Raw genomic sequence first — 6,202 nt, forward strand, 5'->3', positions numbered from 1 at the left:
ATAGGCTGATGCTATTGGCTGGGAACAAGGTTCATTGCGATCTGTAGAAGCCACAGATTGTAATGGTGTGTCGACCTTTGTTTTAGCCCGCACAGGGAACAAGTTACAAGCTATAGAAACCGAGAAATGATGCACTCTCTAGATTTCTGAACGTTGAAACTTGGCCAGAAACTACAAGATTGTGAGGGGACCAGCTAATTATGGATTACAAGGCTTGGATATTCTAATTCCTTGGAGTGTTTGCGATTTATGAAATCAACGTTTATGAATATCTTTCACCGCTGTGGATAAAGACACGAGGACAAAGGTAGGGATGCACGCTCGATTTATACAGAAACGGTGCAGTGTTTCTTAACTTCATAACATGATTATAACCGCTGTAAGTCACCTTATCCTTTGTGCGGGGGCTTGATGGAATCACAAGACTTTAAGCTTTCTAATGATGTGCTGCATGACCATGTTGGTGACGATTTAATGCTAATGCAATTCATAAAAAACAATTCATGAAAACCGTTTGGGGAACCGTGCTCTCAGAGAAGCTATAATGATGATGTGGTGGATAGAATAATGTATAAATATAATATTAATATAATGTATATAATGTAAGTCAGTATAAAATCAAATGTAATAGACTACTTTTAGGGTTATAATGTTTAATCATGTTGGAGGCACTGACTCAACTCTTTGACATTTAAAAAGCTATGATAAGGATACTGTGTAATTGCCACAAATATGTCCCTAATTTTGTGTAGCTGATCATTTCATCACTGACTCCCTTAGTGGTCCACCGTATCCATAAATGAGTTTAATTTAATTATCTGGCTTTGCTTCATGGCTTGCACTGAACAAAGAGAGGGACACTTCTGCATGTCACACTGCCATGAGGGGAATGTCAGCCTGAGCTTTTTGTGTTAGCTGCGTGTTATCGAGCCCGGCAGTGTCATTTTTCTCTCTCCCACAATGTCTGTGTTCTTTGCCTGTGTTGTGTGTGTGAGTGCGCATCTTGATTCCCAGGAGGGGGGCCCGTTGGCTGGCAGAGTAGAACAGTTGTCATCACCGTGCCTAGGGCAGCCTCTGGGACAATCTGGCCTCCCTGAAGGATTCTCCACTGGAGCAACATCAGAGCTGACATGCGGGAGGAAAAGCAAAGAGACGAGGTTGATTTGAGAACAGCCAGAGCTGTCGAAACAAGACACAGCAGAGCACTGAAATGGGCAAAAATTTCAGTTTGCAGCGCGTCCTGGTTGAAGGCTAGAGGCTAATAGATCCAGCTGTTTCAAAGTCATCTCAATGGTCAAACATACTGTATGTTCAAACAGTACAGAACACAGCTGTGCTGTATTGGTTGCTGCTGCAGGGACGTTTCCTCACGCCTTTGATTAAGATTAAAAGAAACCACTTACTTTTGATGGTACCGCTATTGGTGGCATCTTTAAGGGCTTCAAATTCCCTTAAAGGAACTTTCAGTAAAGGTGGCAACATTTGCCTACAGCTCACACCTGTTGCATTAATGTCAGCTTTATCTATAATTACAGTGATAAATAACCTCTTAGATTTTACCCCTCTATAAAATAAATGGCCATAACCACAAACAACCTGATGGACCAGCAGTATCATTTGTTGTAAAAAAAACAGCAAGAACTCTTAATTTAAGATTTAAACATTTTAACGGTGTTGTAAAGACCTACATGCATGTTGCATTATTGACTGCTGCACAGGTGGGAGCTGGGAATATGTGTCTTATTCTTCACTGGAGACACAGATATAAACATTAAATATGTGATTAAAGGATGGATGTCATATCCTGCACAAGTCAATATGACCAAGTCTTCTGGGAAATAACAAGCCTCATAAAAGCCATCTGCTTGTGCTTCCAGTCACCAGTAGATTAATGAGATGTGGTAGAAGGGCTCATCATTATTGTCTCATTACCACCTCAACTCAACTCAGGAAGAGGCTTTGTCGGGTTTTAAATTGTCAGGACCTGTAGAGTAGGTTCAAGTTTGAGCTTCCTCAAAAGTTAATTGGTTGGGGACATTTTACATACCTTAAAAATATAGGATTAAAGCTAACTTTGTTTCCAGATTTGAAGAGATATCATATATACACTGTATTGCAGGCTAATGTACTTATGTTGTGACATCTGTGTGATAATGTGGCTGTACAAAGTCAGAATATATCTCAAAAACCTTTGTTTTTGTCAGAAAACAACCACTCATATTGACTGAACCAGAATAAAGATACATGTGTTGGCAGGCAGCAAACTATGTTGTTAGGATAATGATGTAGGTTACCGTCTCTTGCATTTCCATAATGTACTGAACAATGACTTAAACAAGGAGATATATGAAATAAAAAAGGCATGTGTTTCCATATTTGAAATTCAAAAGTAAAGACAGAAGACATTCCAGAGAGTGGTGCATTCATCTGTTCAGGTTGCGAAAGCGTTGGTGCTGATGTTGGTGCTTCTATAAAATTGTTGCTCAAGAAAATGGCTGCTGAACTTTGCCAGACCATTAAGTGAAGATTATGGATTGGGTTTATATTTAAATTGATCTTGACCCTAAAAGAAGGCACAAAGTATCTCATGTTCAGCACTGGAACAAGTAGATAAAGAAAATTATCCTATTTTTTCCTATTGTCCTACAGCTCAGTTAAACCCTGTGGTGGACATGTTTTTACGAAAACCTTGTCTGAATTTCTGCTACAGTCTCCTGGAGAAACATGTCTCAATTACTTTCTGTCCTTTGACAGAAATTACAGGTTGGAGTTTTATCACAAATTGGTTGAGAAACATTTTTGTATTACAACAAAGGGTTTGAAAGGAGCACTCTGCAGGTAAGAGAAAAAAAAAAAACTAATGGCAAATTCTGAAATAAATGTTCTGCAAAGCCTTCAGCAGTTTGGAATTACCTCCTGGGACTACTTTTTTGTATCTGCCAGAAGTCAAAGTCGACTAAGCCTGCTTATTGGCTGGGTTTACAGAAGCAGTGGCTCAAAGCAGTATCCGGGTGGCTAAGTTGACACAGACATGTAACTGCGACCTCCAATTGCTGTCAAACACTCTCCTAGATTTTGTGGCGTTGATTTAGTCTTTTGTCTTTTTCTTAATCAAACAGTACTGGCATTTTATGCTGTCTTGTTGGCTGGTCCTGTGATTGACAGTTGAGTTTCTCTAAGTCCCAGTGTTTAGTTGTTTACAAGTTGTGTAGTTGTGTTTGGCTATGATGGCTATCAATGCTGATCCTTACCAAGAAGTTCATCATAGGCTAATTCCAAATATACTGGAAATGTAAAATATTCATTTACACCTACTAATACCTGGGTGTGAGATTTAAGTTGTAACTTACTATATCTGCGTTGGAATTATTTCAGCTGGTGTAACCTTTAAAAAGTAAGTAGTGCGTAAACTCAGACTTAAGATAGAATTTACGTGCAAATTAGTCTACGTTTGAACACAGCTGTTGCAACCCAGAGCTGATGTTATCACCTAAGGCAGGTTGATTTGCTTTTTTCTTCAGTCAGGTACAATTCTCTGAAATGAGCAACCCACATACAATAGGTGTTTTGAGCCTACTGTGTGAAATTTTACAGACCACGCTGGATTGACATCTCCCTCAATCTAATGCTAACACCTTTGTGATTGGGGTTGACGGTTTCCTCTTTAAAAGTACAGTATACAATGTATAACACTTCCCAGGAATATATCCCTCTCTTTTTAGAGAGTTTTATCTTGCTGAAAACAGAACTACTTGTGTGTTCAGTCTTCCGCTCTACATGGTATCTCTACTGTATTGTCTTTGAAATGCACCCGCATTTGTCTTTACACCTGAGGCTCTAAGCCTGTTGTTCTGTGTGTGTGTGTGTGTGTGTGTGTGTGTGTGCGTGCGTGCGTGTGTGTCACAGCTCAGCAGTATACATTTAACCCGGTGGCCTCATGAAGTGAGAATGATGATGAGGAAAGAAGAGGTGGAGCAGAGAGAAGGAAGGTGGCATGCAACATGGAAGTATGCTGTGAGGGTAAGAGGGAGGATGTGATATGAAGAAGCAAGAGTAAGTGAAGGTCAGATAAGCAGAGATGCAGATGGAAAGTAGAAAAGAAAAGGAAAAACAAAGATGGCAACACAGTTTGGTTGTATTGAAAACCTGTCACAAAGAAAGTTTTGATTTTCTACAGAGCTTCTGGTTGATTGTTGCTATTGTCACTTACAGGAGTTACCTTGTGTGGTTTTATTTGTTCACACTGGAAGTGCTTTATGTTGTTATTCCTTAGGGGAAAAAAAAGCGTAAATCAAATGAACTAAAACTGAATGGAAGTGTGATGAAAGATAAAAGAGGGACGAAAAGTTGGGAGGAAGGGCAGGAGATTAAAATCTGTACATGTCAGAGGGACGAGACAAGGATTTACCATCTGAAACCATGCAATTATTCCCTGAGTTACTGCATGCCCTACAAACACAAATACACACACACACACACACACACACACACCATATTCACTGAGTCACATCCACAGTGTTGGAGTAGGGGTGTGTGTGTCGACTGATAGCACATAATAACTTTTGTGTATCAATGGAAAATGCACATACCCTATTTAATGTTGACTACACACACACACACACACACACACACACACACACACACACGCACACACACACACACACAGCTGACTAACTCTGGCTTGTCACAGTTGCTGCACCCACACAGGCTAGTTTGGCTTGCATGACATTGGTGTCACTGTAACATTGGGTCAAACAATGTATGTGTGCATGTGTGAGGTGAATCACCCTGACAAGAAACAATGATGATGATTCATTTAGTAGACTTTCAGGTGTTCATTCAGTGATTATGTGAAAACTTTAATGAAAAGTCATGGGGATCCATCCTCTGGGGACCATGAACCTCTGCAAAAAAATTGGTTTATCCAGAAGTTGAGTCTAGATATTTCAGTCTAGAACAAAGTGACTGACCAACACTGCCATCCCGAGAGCCACAGTGAAGTGAAGATATGACCTTGAAGATATAAAGCCTCAGTCCAGAATGTATTTGTGAGATATTTCAAGCATGAGGAATTAGATGGCTAATAGCTGAACATTGCTTCCTTTGTCTGTATCTCTGCTTACACACTTTTTACACAGAGAAATTTAAAATGTAATGTTCTCTCTCTCACATGAATATTTTTGGATCATTTTCAAAATATCATTGATTGGGCATGAATAGGCAAACTGAACGGTCATACGCTATTATTCATGGGGTAGTGTTGCTGTTTTACACATATAGTTTGAGGATGAGAGTGGACCATTAGGTCTATACAATCAATGTAATATCTAGAATAATCACATACAAACACAAGACAGACTTCTTTGTTTAGACTGATGATGACATGATATTACTTTAGACGATAAACTAGTATAATGTCACCTTTGAAATGTAAGATATACCCTGGAAGCCAAAATAAATGAGGTTGATGATAACTTGGGGGATGATTATCTTCCCACTACATGCAAAAACTACAGGAGGAGCTGCCCCAACAAAACTTAAGGCAATTCGACTTTAATACAGGAGCAGAGGAGAATGACTCTACTGTGACCGCTTTTTCCAAACACTGAAACTGACCACCAGTCCATAAAAGCTGTACCCTGGAGGAATGTTATATCAAGAACCCACTACTTTAAGGAGCAAAGACCACACACTAGGATTTCTCAGACAACGCACACAGACTGACCTCACATAATGAAAATATGAGTTATTCAGTAGCATAGGGTCAGTAATGTCTTAGTGCTGCTATATTGCACCAGCACATTATCTCCCACACAGCCAGGGAAGCAGTCAGGGCCCCGGCCACTTTAACCTAGAGCTGTTAGCTGTAGCATGCAATGAACGTAACCAGCAGCAAAATACTGGACAGGTCAGTTTCACCACTGGTTCTTCAATGAAAGAGCCAATGAGAAAGTTATGAACAATTACAAAAACACTGCTAAAAACAGTTATTTAACAGTGATCACTGTTCAAATGGTTCTGAATTTCCTATTTTACTCTTTGTGTAGTAGGAAAAAGAAAATATGTAAAAATATTTGTAGATAAATTTGTTAGGCTTATTTCATTATTTGTGGACTGACATTCATCCAGGTAGGTGAGTAATCTTCCTTGAACTCAAAACATTGTTACTATTTTGATTAGAAAATGCACATTTTATGTACTT

General features: G+C 39.4%; 1 long non-coding RNA gene across 1 annotated transcript in view; it reads left to right on the forward strand.

Moving 5' to 3' along the window:
* Window positions 1–1,179, forward strand: part of LOC117960823 — a 27,765-nt gene extending 26,586 nt beyond the window's left edge. The window contains exon 3 of the long non-coding RNA XR_004660238.1: window positions 1,169–1,179. This is a non-coding gene — a long non-coding RNA (uncharacterized LOC117960823). The remainder of the gene's footprint in view (window positions 1–1,168) is intronic.
* Window positions 1,180–6,202: the final 5,023 nt, after the last annotated feature.

Source organism: Etheostoma cragini, chromosome 17 (assembly GCF_013103735.1).
Source record: "Etheostoma cragini isolate CJK2018 chromosome 17, CSU_Ecrag_1.0, whole genome shotgun sequence".
In the NCBI taxonomy this organism is placed as follows: Eukaryota; Metazoa; Chordata; class Actinopteri; order Perciformes; family Percidae; genus Etheostoma; species Etheostoma cragini.